Consider the following 21,929-nt stretch of genomic DNA (forward strand, 5'->3'; position numbering starts at 1 on the left):
GAGGCAAGGCTGACGTAGGGACCCAGAGTCCGACTCTAGGGTCTCTGCTCTTTGGCACTGTCCTCTCAATGGATCACCAGGAGGCATGTAAAATGATGTAATATCTATGTGATAAGACACATGTTCGTGAGACAGTGTGAAGTGAACAAAGCAGGTTACAAAACATCATATACTGTAACCCCATTTTTGTAAAATTTTAAAGACCAGCAGGATATATATCAAAATGCAGTAATTACTGGTAGTTTTATGTATTATGTATTCGAATTTTCTTTAATTAAATAAAATTATTTTTTTAATTGAAAACAACACATCAATTGACAAATATGTTCCAGGTAATCTTACACGTGAGTTATTAAGATTGGATATGTGTACAGCATCACAGACAATTGCTGGTGAGGATTAGTCACTCACCTTTCTATTGCTTTCTACACGCAGAGAAGCTTTCTTGTGGGACTTTGATTTAACAGCACTTGACTGTCAAATAAAAATTTTAATCACACCAAACTATCTAAGAACTCAGACTCCCCAGGAATCTTTATTCCAGCCCGAATCCCTTTCTGCCTCATCAAGGCCTCTGGCCTGGCCTGTGACAACCTGCAGCGGGAGGATATGCAGACGGCACCTGCCCCCACGGTGACCCCTTCCCAACAGAGGTGACAGTGCCCAGCAGCGGGGCAGTGCACTGAGACAGCTGTCCAGGCCCTGGAGGCCAGGCCTGTGGCCACAATAAACCCTCTTCTTCCCTTTAAGGACAGGAGGACATGAAGGACAATCCAAAGCCAACCAAAACACCCGGGCCCAGCTCCCGACCTGCATCTGAACAGTCTCGGTATTCTTCTGTGCTTACAGCAGGGAACTCCCACAGCAGTGAAGCTCTGAATTGGAGCTGCCATGGCACGAGTGTCCTGGCCCAGCACGACTGGGTCTGACTTCACTCCCAGCAGCACAGCATTTAACGCCAGATGGGAGATACAGACACTTTGTACAGATACAGACACTGTAACAGTTCAACATCGTTCTGGATGCTTTCAATGCTCCGCTTGTGAACTTGAGAGAAACAGAGCAGAAAGAACCTCAGGGACCGTCGGGTTCGGTGTTTCTCAGTGTGGGAGCCATTGGCATTTGGAGTGGGCCAATTCTTCCCTGGACCGGGTGGCACTGCAGGGTTTTAGTTTCCAGGGTCCTCAACCATTGGTGCCCCCAATGGTCGAGAACCACTGAGGGCAGAGAAGTCGGTCATTTTGCCCAAGGCCACCTAAGTAGCTAGAGCCGAATCCCATGTCTCGTAACACTTAGTTTTGTGTTCTTTTCATTGTACCAAACTCCCCTAATTAGGCTCATTAGAGCATGAGACACTTAAATATTAAGAATAGACTTCACACTTACGATAGGATTTATGGTTTCTGGATCTAAGCCTGATTGCGTGAACTGTTTTTTCAATCTCGTTATGGGTATTCTGGTATAGAAGCATAATTCTATTACTATAATTACTCTAGGAGGGCAAAAACAAGTGTCTGAACTAACAACCACCTATCAATACTCAAGTGCTCAGGATGCATTGTGTACAGAACTCATATTGCAAAGAATATCTGTACCAGAGAGAGAAAGAGATCTGGAAACATTTACATTTTATTAAAACAATGTTTTCCTTCAAAGCACCATCTCTGCAAGCAGTCAGGGAAGTGAGTCCTATGTGGGATAACTTTTAACAAATAAAACCTTCCAGTTGAGATTTTTTAAAATCAAGATTCTCAAATTCAACCTAGCACTCATTATGAACGTGAAATCTAAGTTTATATTTTCAGTAACTTCTCGCTAGTTCTTAAAGGACTTGTAACAAAATCAGTCCAAAGCATGACACTGTCAACTGACAAAATGCACAGTGTGAGAGCTGTGAATCCCGTTGTACTGGGGGACTTGCTGAGGACAAAAGCCCGGGAGAGAGCATCTCAGATATCTCTAAGGAACGGCTCTGAAGGGTGGGGGAGGTCAATGCATATATGATTTGGCAAAGGGTGTACATGCAATCCAGCACACATAATTCACATGCTAAATTTAGGACACTATAGCTACATAAACTTTTCCCCTGAAATTTCAGAGAGAGAGAGAAAAAAACAGACTCTGCTCCTCCAGTCTTTAGTGGTGGTTTATTCATATAATTCTAATGGTGTATAATTTTTCCTTCACTTCTCTAATTTGTAAAGCACATTGTGATACTCCTTTTATGAGTCACACAATTTATCATCCCTACAAGAACAAGGAGGGGACTTCCCTGGTGGCAGAAGTGGTTAAGAATCTGCCTGCCGATGCAGGGGACACGGGTGCAAGCCCTAGTCCGGGAAGATCCCACATGCCGTGGAGCAACTAAGCCCGTGCGCCACAACTACAGAGCCTGTGCTCTAGAGCCCGTGAGCCACAACTATTGAGCCCGCGAGCCACAACTATTGAGCCCGCATGCCACAACTACTGAAGCCCATGCGCCTAGAGCCCACGCTCCGCAACAAGAGAAGCCACTGCAATGAGAAGCCCACGCACCGCAACAAAGAGTAGCCCCCGCTCACCATAACTAGAGAAAGCCCGCGTGCAGCAACGAAGACCCAATGCAGCCAAAAATAAATAAATAAATTTATTTAAAAAAAAAAAAAGAACAAGGAGGGAGGACGGAAGGGAAGGGAGGTAGAGACTGAGAGAGGGAAAGGGGGTAGGGGGGTGCCTGAGGGACTACAGAAACACAAAGCCGAAAATAATGCTACAGAAATTTCAGGTAAAATTCAAAAAGTATTTTGAAACTCATCTAGCATCAAATCTTGTCTACGCACATACAGGTGGGCAAATGTGATTGTTTATTTTCTTACACCAAATCAAATTAATCATCACTTAATAGTATTCTTTTTCATTTCAAAAACCTTCACAGGGTCTCTGTCGACATCCAAAGGGACCGCTCCCACTGCATGTGGCTCGGAGAAGTTTCCAGTCCACAATCACCATCCCAAACAGAACAGTTTTACAGCAGAGCTGATTCAGGACTTACCTCTGCAGTCAGGACACCCAGCGCCTCACAGGGTAAAGCCTGCAGCCGTTCAAGGCTGGGCTTTGTGTGGTTGGAGGGGTGGCAGGAGGGTCTGCGGGGATCCGCCTCAGGCCCCTCTGACCATTTACATGTCAATAGTCAAACCAAAGCTCCCGAGACCTGGGCCCCTCCGTGCAGCCAGGCGCTGGGTTTTGTCCTTCTCTCTCCACGGAGCCTTGAAGCCACTGGCTGCCAGCAGGCATTTGGCAAACTCGTTATGACGGATTTGTCACCCTCTTGGGAGCCCTGAGCCCGGGTAAATACATCACAGGCTTTTCAAATTATCTGAGGACTTCACGCTGGGAGAGATGAATGCTTTAGATAAGACCCACAGAATCAGAATTCCAAAAGAGGTCTGTCTGGCTTGAAAAAAAAATGAGCTGAAAGGAAAAAGACAGTTCAGAGAAACAGAGGTTCCATCATTCACTTAGGCTCAAAAGCAACTGCTCTGGGGTTTTAGTTTGCTTACAAGTCAATAGGAGACAATGGAGAGACCAAGTCAATAGGAGACAATGGAGAGACGTGGGTGTCAGAAACAAGTGAACAAACGTAACAATTTTAGGATTCGTTATAAAAAGACAGCACTAAGGACAAGGGCGGATGGGGAGGATTAGATGGTCCACATACTATTCTACAAAGAAGAATCTTCTCCTACGAGGAAGAAATGATTTGGGCAGGGTCGGGGTGGGGAATGGCCATCCTCAGTACAGGAAGGGCACACACAGTAGATTTATTCTGGGGGCTCCAGACGGCAGCAGAAAGGGCTGATGAATTTTCTAACAATGAAAAGCTCTGGCTGTCGAGAGTCAGCGCCAAGGCTGCTTTCCCAAAGGGCCCTTGGAGCCCCGCCCCCTGTACGAGAGGTGCTGGGCAGAGGCTCTTCTAAGGCTCAGCTGGTGGCCAGCTGCCTACAGGGACACTTCCTTAGCATCTGATGTGAGAAGACCACCTTGAGCACGGGTTCTCTGGATCTTTCGAGCTGGAAAACAGGATGATGATGAAATTCAAATATGGATTTAAAAAGTGGCATAATCTGTGTAATGTACAGAGATTGATTTCTCTTGGAATGAAGCCACTCTTAAGATGCTCAAAAACAGTCCAAGCATTAGTCATTTCTGAAATTACAAAATGTAGATCCATGACCCATTTGTTATAGTTTGAAAATGGCAAGGTTGGCTCCCTGGATCCCATTCCCTTACATTCCTTTTCCTTCCTCTCTCCATTTCTCAAAAAGTTGCTGATATAATTTAGGTCACTTATAGCACTTACATTTACAAAGTGCTTTACGGTCAATTGAATCTTATGAATACGTCATATGGCAGAATCTCTCTGCTACCTTAGAACTTAGAAGCAGAGGAAAGGAGGGAGTTCTAGGGAATGCCTTCAGAAAGTGTCTGCAGGGACTGAGCGAACCTCCGATTGTTTCCACCTTGAGAAGAGCAATGGTAAAAAATCTTTCCTCCCCAGGGAAGCTTATCTCTCTGCCTACGTTGTGAAAGAATCATGAGAATTGCTTTGACCCACACTGCCCCCTGGCACTGTGTTCTGGGTACAAAGCAGACTCAGATGAGACTTCACCAAGCCTCCTCATATAGTAGAGACACCACCACCAGCACCAGCGCATCACCTAACGACATTATTATAAGACAGCTCTCAACATTCTTACTTCTCTAAAGTCAGCAGAGAAAATGCACAAGATATGTGTAGACAAAATTTTGGTAATTACTGACAAATTACCCTCTAGATAGATTTCAACTCCCACCCACATCTTACAGGAGTGCCATTTCCCTACATGTCCACCAACATGAACATAATCAGGTCTGTCTGTTATGTTTCGCCTTACCTTTGAGAACTTGATAGGGGAAAAAAATCTCATTTTTGTTTACTCTGTATTTCACTTATTGTTAGTGAGGTGAAGCATCATTATATTTTTTAAACACTAGGGAGAAAATTTGGAGAAACATGTCCTCAATTGCAGACCATGATTGCTCATCTTTGTGGGACAGGAACATAGGAGACTCACACTTTCCACATATGTGCTTCTGTAGTGTTTAAACTATGCATAACTTTGCTTTTTTCCCCCCCGATGTCAAAAGTAAAGTTTTTTAAGTAACTAGTGAGGGGGCATTTTCAAAAAAATTATATCAATGGTTATTCAGCATCAATTAATTATGCAAGGCACCCTTTGGGGTAGACAATACAAAACTAATTAAGGTGAGTCCTTGTTCCTTGACGCTCACTATCTGGTTGAGTGAATAACATGTACTCACACTCACTTTTTTTTTTTTACATCTTTATTGGGGTATAATTGGTTTACAATGGTGTGTTAGTTTCTGCTTTATAACAAAGTGAATCAGTTATACATATACATATGTTCCCATATCTCTTCCCTCTTGCGTCTCCCTCCCACACACTCACTTTTAAAATGAAGGAAACAATACAAAGCTTGTTAACAAACTCTTCTCTCACTGAGGCAGGACCCATCACTCCTGATCCAGCTCCTTCATGCACCCATATGCCCAGCATGTCACCATGATTGTGGGGTTTTTGTTACTGTTACATTAGACATGCTGCCAACATTTAGAGTCTAGCAGAATGCAGAGGACATGAGTCTTTTTGAGAGAATCTCAGAATAGAACAGAAATAGCCAATTTGGAAGGCTGATCTTTTGGGATAGTTAGATTTCAGACAGACAATGACCTAAGAGTATAAACAGAGACCAATGCACACATCTGCTGGTGAGAAACCAGCACAGAAGCTGTGTGGGCAAGTCTGTGATGGTACAATGCCCTTTAAGCAGGTTTTTCTCCGAGGAAAAGAAGAATCTAAGGAGGCGGGGGGTCTTGCATCCCAAGTGATACAAACCTCACTTTACTTCCCTGGAAAGGTTCAGTCTTCAAAAGAGGGAAGTACTGAACTGTTTCAACACACCCCAAAGGATATAAAAGACTATAATAAATCAAATTGATTTAATAAACTTCACTTGATTATTAATGGGAATGTAAATCAGTAATTCTGAAAAATAATTTGACTGTTTTGATACTCTAATTCTATTTCTAGGACTCTATCACTAAGGAAATAATTCTTCTTTTTTTTTTTGGCCACGCCATGCCACATGCAGGATCGTCCCCAACCAGGGATTGAACCTGTCCCCCATGCGTTGGGAGTGTGGAGTCTTAACCACTGGACTGCCAGGGAAGTCCCAGGAAATAATTTTAATTATGAAAAAACCTTTATGCAGAAAGATGTACACGACAGAGATTGGTTCAAGATGGCAGAGTAAAAGGACGTGCGCTCACTCTCTCTTGCGAGAGCACCAGAATCACAACTAACTGCTGAACAATCATCGACAGGAAGACACTGGAACTCACCAAAACAGATACCCCACATCCAAAGACAAAGGAGAAGCCACAATGAGACGGTAGGAGGGGCGCAATCACAAAAAAATCAAATCCCATAACTGCTGGGTGGGTGACTCACAGACAGAACACTTATACCACAGAAGTCCACCCACTGGAGTGAAGGTTCTGAGCCCCATGTCAGGCTTCCCAACCTGGGGGTCCAGCAACGGGAGGAGGAATTCCTGGAGAATCAGACTCTGAAGGCTAGTGGGATTTGATTGCAGGACTTTGACAAGACTGGGGGAAACAGACACTCCACTCTTGGAGGGCACACACAAAGCAGTGTGCATATCAGGACCCAGGGGGAAGGAGAGTGACCGACCCCATAGGAGACTGAACCAGACCTACCTGCTAGTGTTGGAGGGTGTGCTGCAGAGGCGGGGGGTGGCTGTGTCTCACCGTGAGGACAAGGACACTGGCAGCAGAAGCTCTGGGACGTACTCCTTGGCGTGAGCCCTCCCAGAGCCCGCCATTAGCCCCACCAAAGAGCCCGGCTAGGCTCCAGTGCTGGGTCGCCTCAGGCCAAACAAACAACAGTGAGGGAATCCAGCCCCACCCATCAGCAGACAAGCGGATTAAAGTTTTACTGAGCTCTGCCCACCAGAGCAACACCCAGCTCTACCCACCACCAGTCCCTCCCATCAGGAAACTTGCACAAGCCTCTCAGATAGCCTCATCCACCAGACGGCAAACAGCAGAAGCAAGAAGAACTACAATCCTGCAGCCTGTGGAACAAAAACCACATTCACAGAAAGACAGACAAGATGAAAAGGCAGAGGACTTTGTACCAGATGAAGGAACAAGATAAAATCCCAGAAAAACAACTAAATGAAATGGAGATAGGCAACCTTCCAGAAAAAGAATTCAGAATAATAATAGTGAAGATGATCCAGGACCTCAGAAAAAGAATGGAGGCAAAGATCGAGTAGATGCAAGAAATGTTTAACAAGACCTGGAAGAATTAAAGAACAAACACCTCAAAGAATTAAAGAACAAACAAACAGAGATGAACAATACAATAACTGAAATGAAAAATACACAAGAAGGAATCAATAGCAGAATAACTGAGGCAGAAGAACGGATAAGTGACCTGGAAGACAGGATGGTGGAATTCGCTGCCACAGAAGAGAATAAAGAAAAGAGAATGCAAAGAAATTAAGATAGCCTAAGAGACCTCTGGGACAACATTAAACACAACAACATTCGCATTATAGGGGTCCCAGGAGAAGAGACAGAGAAAGGACCCGAGAAAATATTTGAAGAGATTATAGTCCAAAACTTCTCTCACATGGGAAAGGAAATAGCCACCCAAGTCCAGGAAGTGTAGAGAGTCCCATACAGGATAAACCCAAGGAGAAACATGCTGAGACACATAGTAATCAAACTGACAAAAATTAAAGATGAAAAATTGTTAAAAGCAACAAGGGAAAAATGACAAATAACATACAAGGGAACTCCCATAAGGTTAACAGCTGATTTCTCAGTAGAAACTCTACAAGCCAGAAGGGAGTGGCATGATATATTTAAAGTGATGAAAGGGAGGAATCTACAATCAAGATTACTCTACCCAGCAAGGATCACATTCAGATTCGACAAAGAAATTAAAACCTTTATAGACAAGCAAAAGCTAAGAGAATTCAGCACCACCAAACCAGCTCTACAACAAATGCTAAAGGAACTTCTCTAAGTGGGAAACCCAAGAGAAGAAACGGACCTACAAAAAGATGTACATGACAGCGTTATTTATAGTAGCAAAACTGGAAACAGCATCAGGGAGACTGTCATCCAATAAAAGAGGATGATTCAATAAACCAGGAAACCTCCACCTGCTAGAAAATTACAGTGCCCTAAAAATGATGTTTCAAGCTTCACATTCTTGTCTCAGTAATGCATTACTGGGAATCTATCCTAAAGAAATAATTGAAAAACACAGGAAAGTGAAAACACCCTAATATCCCACAATAGAAATGTTAAGTAAGCTCCTATTATTTCTTACAAACTTAGCTCAAGTGGTACTTCTCCTGGGAAGTCTGCCCTCACCCCTGGCCCAGCTCTGGGCTCCCGTGATGCCCTGAGCACCACCCATCATAGCATGACCCCAGGGTTCTATTCCTGTGTGCCAATTAAGCACCTGAAGGTCGGGGAACTTGACTTTGTCGATTTAGTACTCCCAACCCAGCACAGTGCCTAGCACAAACTAAATATGCACCTAGACGTCTATATTATATAAGACTACATAATCAGTGTATTCGTTTGTTATGGCTGCCATAACCAAATACCACAAGCTGGGTGACCTAAACAATAGTCACAATTTATTGTCTCACAATTCTGGAGGTCACAAGTCTGGAATAAAGGTGTCAGCAGGGTTGGTTCCTTCTGAGAGCTATGAGGGAAGAATCCACTCCAGGCCTCTTTACTTGACCTGTGGATGGCCATCTTCTCTGTGTGTGTCTGTCTCCAAATTTCCTCTTTTCATAAAGATACCAGTCATACCGGACCAGGGCCCACACCAATGACTTCATTTTAACTTGACTGCCTCTATAGAGAACGTGTCTACAAACAAGGTCACTGTCTGAGGTAAAGGGAGTTAGGACTTTCACACATGCATTTTCGGGTGACACAATTCAACCCATAACAATCAGCAAATTTGCAGATTTATGAGAGTTCCCAATAATTTAAAAACACCTGTTTTATAATGTTTAATAGAAAAAAAGGAGGTATATTTACATATACAGCAAGAGTTCTTAACTTGGATTTTATTTTAGAGTCCATGACCATCCCCAAGTTAAGAACCATTGATGATACCAGATCTCAGATTTTTTTTAAAGAAAATAAAATGTGAAGGTAATAAACCAAAATATTAATGGTTTATGCCTCAGGGTGACAGTATGGATGTTTGGGATTGTTTCCCAATTTTCTGTAATAATTTCAAATTACTATTATAGTCAGAAAAAAACTTCCCTTTTTTTAAAAAAGGAGAAATGATATTTTTAAAGGGTTTAGGGACTTCCCTGGCGGTCCAGTGGTTAAGAATCCACACTTTCACTGCAGGGGCACAGGTTCGATCCCTAGTCACAGAACTAAGATTTCACATGCCACGTGGAGCAGCCAAAAAAAATGGGGTTTAGAAACGTGTGAAAACGAATATGTTTTACACAAATAGTGTATTAGGGAAAGACAGGAAGAAAATATATAATACTCACAGAGTTCGTTAACAGAAGTTATAGAAAGAATTTTGTGTACGTCTTCCTAAGTTTTGTGTGTTTTCCAAATTTTTTAATAATGAACTACATTACTCTCATAACCAGAACAAGCCAATAAATCTAATTAAGAACATGTAGTTTAAGTATTTGGTTGTATATTAAATATTCAATATTAAGAGCTGAGTTAACAAATTATGGTACAATGACAAAATGCAGCTTTTAAATGACCATTATGAGACATACAGACATAGGAAACAGCTTATGAGACAGTTCTCTGGAAAAAAAAGTAAAATATAAAAATACACACAAATTATAACCAGTAAAATATAACCATATGCAGACAGTAATTTGCAAAAATGAATATCTATTGAGAGTAGGATTATGTATTATTTTTAAATATTCTTTAATATTATATTTTCATTTTATTTATGAAAATGTATTCTAAGTATTCTTAGAAAATGTTCTTTTCTAAGAATATCTGTAACTCGTTTTACACTGCCTAAAACAGCTTTTAACCATTCCAAGAATCAATTCTTGTCTAGAAGATGGCTGGCAAAACTTCAGGCTTGTCTGGCTCCCAACAAACAACCCACAGTATTCATCACAACTCAGTGGCTGGTTTCACCTTCACTGTTGGTGGAAGTGCACATGGACACACCCTTTCTAAACGACAACTTGGTAGTACTTGTTAAATCTATTAACGTTCACTCTCTTTGACTGAATATTTCCACATCTGGGACTCTGCCCCACAGAAACAATTCTACACATGTACAAAGTAAAGGTAACAAGAACGAACGACTGGTCTACCTAGGGTGGCCCTTTCTCACAGGGGACTGTGGGAAGGAGAGTTTCAGTTAGAAAGCAGTGGAGAGACCTACAATAGCTACTAAATGGAAAGGCCACGCAGCTTTGATTCACTGCCCAGTTTACTATTTCCTTTGATGTCTTTATTTCTGGCAACTAACCAGAAACAAGGGTGCTGATTCAACTCTACATGTTCCAATCATATGCATGCCAGTACAGACGCTAGGATACAGATTCAGGTGAAATAAGCATGTTTTAGATTGTTTTCTTTTTAGCTCCCAGCTTCACAAACAGAATTTAGAGTATAGCAACTCTTATTTGAAAATAGTCATAGAATGGGCGCCATATATGCTCTCATTTTTTCCTATTTTTGCTTAAATAGGAAATGTCCAGACCTTAGATTTGGGCTCCTAGGGTTTGTCTCCTAAATAAATTGTGTTTCCATCTATCTATTCATGTTTACATAGAGAGTCTTGGGATTGTTGCCTTCTGACAATTTATAAATAAGACAAATTTCTCATTTTACATTGACTCCCTCAATGGTTGACTCAAAGTACAAAAATTCTGATCAGGTCAAGAATGCAGGTTAAATTAGATCTCCTCAGTGAAGACTGTAAAGGAGGTGGAGTGAAAGCACAAATAACTTCAAGCTAAAATGACATTAATGAATTAGGTTTGTTTCTAGACTATATTCAATGCAACAATGTAGTGGGCAATTTTTCAGATTAAAAAAGAGAGGGACTTCCCTGGCGGTCCAGTGGTTAGGACTCCACACTTCCACTGCAGGGGGCACAGGTTTGATCCCTGGTCGGGAAACTAAGATCCCACATGCCGCAGCGCGGCCAAAAAAAAATAGACAAAAACTTCACAAGTTATTGATATTAGAGTTCCTCAGATAAACATATCTTTATGAATACTGATATCTAATTTGCAGACCACTGCACATTCTGAACATTTTTTCTCTACCTCAAGCTAAGACAGCTTTAGAGATGTGAAGGAAAAGATAAAAGGAAGCTGGGTGGGGCTTCCCTGGTGGCGCAGTGGTTGAGAGTCCGCCTGCTGATGCAGGGGACGTGGGTTCATGCCCCGGTCTGGGAAGATCCCACATGCTGCGGAGCGGCTGGGCCCGTGAGCCATGGCCGCTGAGCCTGCGCGTCCGGAGCCTGTGCTCCGCAATGGAGAGGCCACAACAGTGAGAGCCCTGCGTACTGCAAAACAAAAAGGAAGCTGGGTGAGTTGTGTAGTACTGCATGGGGGCTACTTGGAGAAGTCTGACGGATAAGCATTACCGCCTGCACCCCCTTCATCTACAGCATTACAAGCTGTCAATTTTTAAGCCTCAAGTCCCACCATTAACTGGATTGACAGTTGCTTAGAAAATAAAAAATTTTTAAAAACCATTCACACTGGTAATGTGAGATGTTACTTTACAAAACAACACAACTACACTTGATTAATAAACACTATACATCAGGTACATAGAAATTCACTGGAGAGACTTAAAATTACACAACCCTAGAAGGATAAGAATAAAGATGAGATTTTAAAAGGAAAGAAAAACCAAGAAGTGACACTTTTAAAGAAAAAAATTTTGGAAGATGTAACAAATATATGCTTTTTAATAAACCCTCTAGACCTACAGCAGTGATTACATAAAGGTGAAAAGCAAAGGCAAGGGAGCAAAAACTTACAGTATGCCTGAATTCGAAACTTGGGATGCCAAGTCAGGAAAAAATCTAAAAATGTCTGATTTAAAGAATCTCTATTAAACACAAAGAAAGTATAAGCAACGCAAGATGACAACACAGAGCAAGGCCAGTGACCATGGAGACAGATGAGAGCTCAGGAAGCAGGCAGTGGCCTCTCTTCCTCTGGGGCTTTTCCGGGCCAAGTGTGAGCCCAGGTACCTCACGGCCCGAACCTTCTCATAGGGCTGAGGCACGGACACAGCACGTTGGCCTGAGCAATCAGCAGACGTGGGAGCAGGGCAGTGAACGATTTTCTTTGCTTTTCAGAGGCAGACCAGAGCGGGGGGTGATGCAGACAGCATGAAACAACATGATTCACCTTGCCTTGCAGAGGAAGCCACTCACAGCCAGAGAGATGCCAAGAGATGGGGAGACCCAGTGAGACGCTGAGGTGGTGGCGGCACCCGTCACCCTGAGGTTTTCTGCCAGGATCCTCAGGGGATGCATTCACAATTCTGGCACAGGCTATCCTGAAAGGGACCGAAAGGAAAGGACCCAGCGAGTTTTTGGCAGGTCTACCGTGAAGCAGGACTATTGCCAAAGACAAGGGAAGACCTGAGAAGCACAGTGACCTCCAATAACCAGCTGTCCCTGCTCCTCCGAGGGGCTCCTTTACCCATCAGGCACCTACAATGGATTCACTAACTCTGGGCCAAATCACAGTTACTTATTCGAGTTTGACCATATGGGGCTGTCCTGGAACCTGAAGTGATAAACGTGTACATATACATATAGGCATTGATATCTATGTGTGTGGAGATGGAAGGGAGGAAGGAAGGCTGCAGGGGGTGGTGATGGTTATTCCTCTTTTAGAAAAAACAGGAGGTGCTGAAGAAACTAGCAATAATACTTGGTAGTATTTTATACTTTTCTTCTGAATAGATCTGGAGTGTCTTATGCTACACTATATTTGCTTGGAAGCTTAATAAATAACCACCTCAAGAAATTAAAAAGAAAGAAAAAATAGGAGGTGGAACTACATGACCTCTTAGCCAAACCATTATCTATCTATAGGATCTCATGCAAACCTCTATACCTTTACTTGAAAGAAAGGTATTCCAAGAAGCTATTCCAACAGGCACTGTGCTCTGTGCAACGCACTCGCTTGAATTACACTAGTTTTACTGTAAGGAAGTTCCTATAAAAACTAACTGATAGGGCTTCCCTGGTGGCGCAGTGGTTGAGAGTCCGCCTGCCGATGCGGGGGACGCGGGTTCGTGCCCCGGCCAGGGAGGATCCCACATGCCGCGGAGCGGCTGGGCCCGTGAGCCATGGCCGCTGAGCCTGCGCGTCCGGAGCCTGTGCTCTGCAACGGGAGAGGCCACAACAGTGAGAGGCCCGCGTAATGCAAAAAAAAAAACAAAACAAAAAAAAACTAACTGATAAAGGAAAGAATTAAGATTTATCCTGCCTGTGCTATTACAAACTGTTCCAAATAGTAAGTGAGTAACCAAAATAGTAAACCAAATAGTAAATAAGATAAAGTTTCTCTTTATATTTCAGCTAATAAAGAAGAAATAGTGCAACCCATATATATATTTAGCAGTACCCAATGGATTAAAAAGCCATACTGAAAACAAAGAGGTTGCTACCTATTAGAAATTATGGAAATAAAGGTAAAATATATAGATGTTATAGTATCTATGACATATACAAATATAAAAATAAAAGATAATTTTAAAAATAAAGCCATATAAAACAACTATAGGGCTTCCCTGGTGGCGCAGTGGTTGAGGATCTGCCTGCTAATGCAGGGAACACGGGTTCGAGCCCTGGTCTGGGAAGATCCCACATGCCACAGAGCAACTAGGCCCGTGAGCCACAACTACTGAGCCTGTGCGTCTGGAGCCTGTGCTCCACAACAAGAGAGGGTGCGACAGTGAGAGGCCCGCGCACCGCGATGAAGACTGGCCCCGGCTTGCCACAACTAGAGAAAGCCCTCGCACAGAAATGAAGACCCAACACAGCCAAAAATAAATTAATTAATTAAAAAAAAAAACTATACCCCAGTAAAAAAATTAAAAATTAAATTAAATTTTAAAAAATAAAATAAAACCATAAAAATAGCAGAAGAAACTACAGATTAATATTTTTACAATTTTAGGAGTACACAAGCCCTTTTCATCTTAATCATAAAAACCAAAAATTTTTAAAGAAAACTGTGATAACATATGATAACATGTGATAACATGCATACTTTTTTTTTTTTTTTTTTTTGCGGTACGCGGGCCTCTCACTGTTGTGGCATCTCCCGTTGTGGAGCACAGGCTCCGGACGCGCAGGCTCAGCGGCCATGGCTCACGGGCCCAGCCGCTCCGCGGCATGTGGTAACTTCCCGGGCTGGGGCACGAACCCATGTCCCCTGCATCGGCAGGCGGACTCTCAACCACTGCGCCACCAGGGAAGCCCCAACATGCATACTTTTTGAAAAGTTCTTACAAATGAATAAAGACAAAACACTCAAATAGTGAAATGGGCAAAGGATCTGATTAAGCAATTCCACACACACACTAAATAAGTTCCATTATAGGATTGTAATTATTTGGATTTAGGACCCTAGAAAAGTGCAGAAAACAGTAGTCAGTCTAATTGAAGGAAAACACACACACACACACACACACACAAACATTAACTTACAAAATAATATTCAACCTTAGTCTTGAAAGAAATGCAAAAGAAAGAAAGATATTTTTAAACCATAAAATTGGCAAAGATTAGGATGATTTGACAATATTCATGTTGGTGAGGGCAGTGGAAAAGCCACTGACAACTTTACCTGGGTACAGCTTTACCTTTCTGATGGGCAATAATATCACCTAGCATACACACACATTTGACCCACCAATTTCACATGCAGGAATTTATCCTTAAGAGTTAATGGGGGGCTTTCAACTGGAGATCTCCAGGCTTTCAACTGGAGATCTTGGGACTTCTCAGCCTCTATAATCACATGAGCCAATTCTTTATATTTCTCTGTGTGCATGTCCCTTGGTTCTGTTTCTCTGGAGAACCCTAACTAATGCAATTACAGGGTTAGTCATACAAATGAAAAACCAGGAAAGAATGCATAGCCTCATCAAAAGGTGCTAGATTAAATAATTGTTGATTCAATCGAGTGCTTGATAATTGCTTACAGAAATGATGAGGATTAACATGAACTGACTTGGAAAGATGTCCCCAATATACTGCTGAATTTTTTTTAAGCAGGTTACAGAACAGTATGTACAGTGTGATTTCATTAATATAAAATTGTGATATCATGCACAAGAGTGCATATGTACGTGTGTGTACGTGTGAAATGGGACATGATGTTTAATGAAACGCAATTTACCTCTGGGTGATAGCATTTTAGATGATTTTTACCCTTTTCAAATTCTGTATTATTTGTATTTTTCTCCAATGAGCTTGTTTATCAGGAAAATCAATAAAGCAAGTCTCTTCCATTAAAAAAAAAGTTCAAGACTTGTGGTTACCAAGGGGGAGGGGGTTGGGGGAGGGTTGGAGTGGGAGACTGGGGTTAGCAGATGTAAGCTATTATATATAATGGATAAACCAGGTCCTACTATATAGCACAGGAAACTGTATTCAATATCCTATGATAAAACATATGGAAAAGAATATTAAAAAAAGAATTTATATATTGTATAGCTGAATCACTTTGCTGTATAGCAGACATTAATACAACATTGTAAATCAACTATACTTCAATTACAAAAAATAAATTCATAGAGGCAAGCAGAGAGAGATACAGCTGTAACAGAGGGAATTTGGGTAAAGAGAGTTTGCAGTAGTTGCTGTTTTACAACAGGAGAAATGAGAATGTTAATGGGGGAAAGAACCAGATGGGGATGAAAGAGTGAGCACCGCAGGCCAAGCAGGTTGAGTGTGTCCAGGGGAATCAGGAATAGATGAGTTGGTTCCTACCCTCAGGCGACACAGATAAGAGCCTACAAATGTAAAAACAATTCCCGGGCTTCCCTGGTGGCGCAGTGGTTGAGAGTCTGCCTGCCGATACAGAGGACACGGGTTCGTGCCCCGGTCCGGGAGGGTCCCACGTGCCGCAGAGCGGCTGAGCCCGTGAGCCATGGCCGCTGAGCCTGCGCGTCCGGAGCCTGTGCTCCGCAACGGGAGAGGCCGCAACAGCGAGAGGCCCGCGTACCGCAAAAAAAAAAAAAAAAAAAATTCCCGATGAGTGACACCGGAGCTGCAGAATGCAGAGCAACACTGCCAACGGGAGGGATCTGCAAAGGAATGCTGGAGGAGATGGTGCCCCTTCCAAGGTGGGTCGGATTTCTCTGCACAGAGATGGGTGGTAGGAAAAGCAGTAGCTGTTCTGACTGGCAGGCTTGTCAGATCAACAGGGCAGAATTTGGAGGTCAAGGAGCAGCAAGTGACGAGACTAGAAAATTAATCTGGAGCTAACAGTAAAAAGGCTTGAAGAGGCTGAGGACTTGGACCATAACACAGGAGGAATTCTAGGAGGGCTGCGTAGTGCAGGGACCCCATTCAAATACAAATTTAGCGGCTGCTTGCTGGATTTACAGATTGAGGGAACTTGACCCTGGAGGCAGGGAAAGCCCAGTGAAAAAGCTAACATGACAGAGAAATGAACTAAAGTTGTGAATTAAAAAGGTGGCAACAGAAGTAGAGAGTGACATGAAAAGCATGGTGGAAGAGGTCTACACATAGTACGAAACATGCGACATCCACAACCACGGGAAACCGAATCAAGACGGGGCTGAGCTGATTCTATGAGGCTCTGCTGTTAATCATTCTGCATTAGAATTTTACTCAAACGCCACATTTTATAAACAGGTGTTTCCTCTTCTCCTTCTGCAACCTACTTTTGTGCCAGGTATAAGAAGGTGAGGCGGTAATAATTAACAGTTCTCCTAAAGGAAATCCAAAACCTGAGAGACAGCCTTAGTGCCTCATTAGAACGAGCCGAATTCATAATAATCATTACTCATGAGGTGAAAACTAAACAGACCCAGAACTGGGGAAGTGGAGGAACTGACGAGATGGAGGTGGGGAAGGGAGACACCAAGGGAGGGGGAATCAAAAAGAAACAAGTTTGTAACACAAATTTTTACAAAATGATGCGCCTTGGAAATTTTCTGAAAATACTGCTAAAAATTCTAAATACAGATTAAGCGGCCAGAGAAACACTATAAAACCACTTAGGTTAGCTAGAAAAAGTCCCAGCCACTCAGAAAAACTAAAATAAAAAATTTAATTCTAAGCGACCCTCACATTCAACCATCAAAAAAGAATCTATTTATCATGCCTAAATAAATAACATCTCAATATTTATAAATAATAGGAGTAAGAACTTGACTTTTCCTCTGCTGATTTATACTCATTCTACATATTTCCTCATAGTCTGCTCTCGCTTTCAAAAAAGGATTATGGGTAATACAGAATATTTCATTAAACTTCGAGTAAAAAAAAAAAAAAATCCAGACAGGTAAGATAAGCACCCTCCTCATCGCCTATTAGGCAAAATGTGAATTTTTAGACTCCCTGATCAGAACTTCAGAAATCTCCTTAGAGTGGGAGGGTGAACTATTGTAAAAAAACACCTGTCAAGCCTAAAGCCATACACGCGTGGTATGAGTCACCTAATGGTTTTCAGAAGGCTTTTATGCCATCAGAGATATCTCCTTAGACGGCTGGGGGGCCTTGTGGTGGGGAGAGCTTGGGAAGTAAAGAAAGTGGAAGGAGAGACACACCCCTGGGAACTCCGTCAGTACAAGAGGAATTTTTACAGCTGTTTTAAATTCCAAAATGAGTTTGAAGGTGTGAGTAAAGTTTCAACTGCACTCTAAAGAAATTTCCTTCAGTTCACAAAAATATATGCTTCGCACTTAAGCCTCAAGATGCTACACAGATAAATGAGTCCTCCAACATGCTTTCAGAAGTTATACCGGCAGGAGGCCTGAGCAACAGTGCTCTGCCCTACAAAGGGTGAGCTCTTGCAATACTCTTCAAAGAGAATCGGTGAACCGTTCACCGTTGGCAATGGTTCCAATCTTTCTAAAAATCCCACCTTTCAAGTCATTTGTATGCTAAGCATTATGACCTCAGCTCTAGAATCACAAAACTCTGTGCCTTCCATCTCGACTTCTGAGCTATCTACACAGCAAGTCCTTGATAAATACAGGACATAAACACTGTGGCTGACTCTAAGAGTTTAAAATACCAAGACACAGAGTGAAGTAGGTCAGAAAGAGAAAGACAAATACTGTATGCTAACACATATATATGGAATTTAAGAAAAAAAAAAAATGTCAAGAAGAACCTAGGGGTAAGACAGGAATAAAGACAGACCTACTAGAGAACGGACTTGAGGATATGGGGAGGGGAAAGGGTGAGCTGGGACGAAGTGAGAGAGTGACATGGACATATATACACTACCAAACGTAAAATAGATAGCTAGTGGGAAGCAGCCGCATAGCCCAGGGAGATCAGCTTGGTGCTTTGTGACCACCTAGAGGGGTGGGATAGGGAGGGTGGGAGGGAGGGAGACGCAAGAGGGAGGAGATATGGGAACATATGTATATGTATAACTGATTCACTTTGTTATAAAGCAGAAACTAACACACCATTGTAAAGCAATTATACTCCAATAAAGACGTAAAAAAAAGAAATCTCATCTCTATATATTTTACATATAAAAAATAAATAAATAAACAAAATACCAAGACAGTGTCCAGTAACCAGTTGAGGACTCCATCAAGGGATCACAGGTATAGTGCTCGCTTCGGCAGCACATATACTAAAATTGGAATGATACAGAGGAGATCAGCATGGCCCCTGTGCAAGGATGACACGCAAAATCGTGAGGCATTCCATATTTTGGGGGGATTAACAGATACAAACTACTATATATAAAACAGATAAACAATAAGGTCCTACTGTATAGCAAATGGAAGCTATATTCAATATCCTATAATAAACCATAATGGAAAAGAATATGTATATATATGTATATATAACTGAATCACTTTGCTGTACACCAGAAATTAACACATTGTAAGTCAACTATACTTCGATTAAAAAAAAAGATATCATAGGTATAGCACAAAACAGGATTCACAATACCTAATCAGAATGAAGTATATTCCACCTACAAAGCAAACTCCAAACAGTAAATCAACTCACCAGCAAGTATTTGCTATTTTCAGAAGAAAAAAAAAAAAAGACTTCCCAATTGTGTCTATAAATAATATACCTGTGTACTATAAAATCATAAATATCAACTGATTTGTAGTTTTTCTCTTAGAGACCTCATGGATGAAGCTTAATTGACCAACCTCAGAGTATCAGATTCATTAACAAAGTTGTTGAAATTTTACTTCTTGGGGGAAAAATATCTTAATGAAGCCAAACAATAGCTTTTCAACATAAAGATCTCTTACAAATTGAAAGTTTACAAGAAAGTGAATACTTCAGGGGAAAAAAAAGGTGAATAAGGAATACACAGGTACTTCACACACCAGAGAAGAAAAAGAAATCCAAGAGCTAAAAACATATACAAATGTTCAGTCTTCTTCATAATCAAACAACGAAGACACAATTTTTACCTATAAAATTGAATGTAAAAAAATTAGAATAATCCCTACTGACAAGAGGGCAAGAAAACAAACTCTCACACATCGCTAGTGAACATTTCTGGAAGGCAATTTAGCAATATGTGTCAAAAGCCTTAAAAATAAAAACGAATACCCTTTGACTCAGCAATTCCATTTCTCTTCAAGGAAAATAACTTCAAGAATGAGATTAACATACAAAAATGTATACTGAAGCATTTCATGTAAAAGTGAAAATCTGGAAGCCACCTAAAGCTTCAACAATATGGGAACACTTTAATAAACTAAAAACTACCTATCCAATCAATGTAGTTCTATTTTAGATATATGATGTTGAAAAGTATGGGCAAATGCTCATGATATATTATTAAGGGAAAAAGTTACAAGATAACATGAAAAGTATGATCTCAAGGTTGCACACAAAAAACATTTAGGGTATGTACCAATATAGTAATAGTGGTTACCTATAGGTGGAAGGATTGAAGATGCTTATCTCCTTTTCTGCTAATTTTTATACTATCTTCTTTTCTTTCCTTTTATTTTCATTGGCTTGCGGGATCTTAGTTCCCTGACCAGGGATCGAACCTGGGCCCTCAGCAGTGAAAGCACAGAGTCCTAGCCACTGGACCGCCAGGGAATTCCCACTATCTACTTTTCTACAATGAATATGTACTAATTTTGCTGGCTAAGTAATTTACCCATAAAAAAACAACAAGGTAGATATTATTATTATCCTCATTTTAAATATGAGGAAACTGAGGCACAGAGAGGTTAAGTAGCTTGTCCCAGGTCACACAGCTAATACATCATAAAGCCAGGATTTGTCCTAAATTGACCTAGCTCCAGAGCCTGATCTCTAAACCACTTTGCAGTGACTCACATTTTTAAAATAATTTAAAGTAAAATGCCAGATAATCTATAATTACACGCACTACAAATTCTTAAAGAAAGAGGATCTTTGCGGGCCAGAATTTTCAGAGCATACTGGGAGACAGGTGGTGAAGCTGGATGTTTTCTCCCATCTCACCAGGCTGTCCCTTTTCATTTTAGGTTTTCACTCAGATTATCTGAAAAGTCATCTATTTATTCCTCTATCACTATTCTCCCTCCCTTCAACACACACACACACACACAAACACACAGCATTCTCGAAAACTCAAACTCCAACTGGTACACTTTCCTGCTCCCTTCCCAGGCCATGACAATTCCCTGAATACTTCTTTCCTGCTCCCAAAAGCCAAGGTGGGTCCCCTACAAATAACTCCCAGAGGTCTTGAGACAGAGACAGACCTTGGAGGGGGCCCCTCCAGATGCAAAAGCCCTTCCATGTCCCCTGTCTCTTGTTTGTAGAAAAGCCATAGTCTCCCAGGCCTCCCCTGAGTCACAAAAGAGCAGGCTCAAGCAGTTAATGATTAGGACAACAGCGTCACAGAATCTTTAGCTCCTCCCTGAAGAACATAGATAACAGTGTCTGATGCAAATTCCTGAGTTGTTTTGCAGATACTAAAACTGCCACCAGAGGGAAAAAGCTAACTGCAGGATGACCAGACTGTAGCCATGACATAAGCTGCTCTGTCTTGAGCAGTACTGAGTCTGTGCCTTGCACAATTCCAAGAACTGGCCTCAAGGAAATGGGAACAAATCAACCCTGGAATTGAAGAGTAACTGTGCTTCAAACAATCACGATGATGCTGATTAGACCACCACATGACCAGTTTCAAGACGGTTGTTGGAGCTGACTGTGCTGTTCTGCATGGAGGGCCCCCCACCGCCTGTGCACCCCTGGAACTCCCCTTTAAGACCTTCTGCCCCCTAACCAACAACTGGGAGGTGGTTTAGGGTATGCTAATCTGCCATCTCCCCTGGTTGCCGGCTTCCTGAATAAAGCATCTTTTTTTTTCACCAACCCTTGTCTCTGGAACATTGACTCCAGAGCAATGAGCAGCCAAACCTGAGTTCGGTTCCAGCTCTGGCCAGTAACGGTCTACCCAGACATATTAACTCACAATCCAGTATAAAATAAAGTATTTTCTGTTTCCCTCACAAACAGAAATGTATACTATTTTTCCCCTAAGGAAGTTTCAAGTTAGTTTAGATGGAAGCAACGTAAG

The 21,929-nt window shown here is 41.8% G+C and overlaps 1 protein-coding gene and 1 non-coding gene across 4 annotated transcripts in view; one reads left to right on the top strand and one right to left on the bottom strand.

The window, feature by feature from the left end:
• Positions 1-21,929, bottom strand: part of ANKRD6 (ankyrin repeat domain 6) — a 218,659-nt gene that overhangs the window by 168,578 nt on the left and 28,152 nt on the right. The window lies entirely within an intron of this gene.
• LOC113613280 (U6 spliceosomal RNA) lies at positions 18,981-19,087 on the top strand. Its single transcript, XR_003430150.1, has one exon. It is a non-coding gene; the product is annotated as a U6 spliceosomal RNA (small nuclear RNA).

The sequence above is a fragment of the Aethalodelphis obliquidens genome, unplaced genomic scaffold (assembly GCF_003676395.1).
Source record: "Aethalodelphis obliquidens isolate GAN/ISIS:26980383/991018 unplaced genomic scaffold, ASM367639v1 scaffold3, whole genome shotgun sequence".
Classification (NCBI taxonomy): domain Eukaryota; kingdom Metazoa; phylum Chordata; class Mammalia; order Artiodactyla; family Delphinidae; genus Aethalodelphis; species Aethalodelphis obliquidens.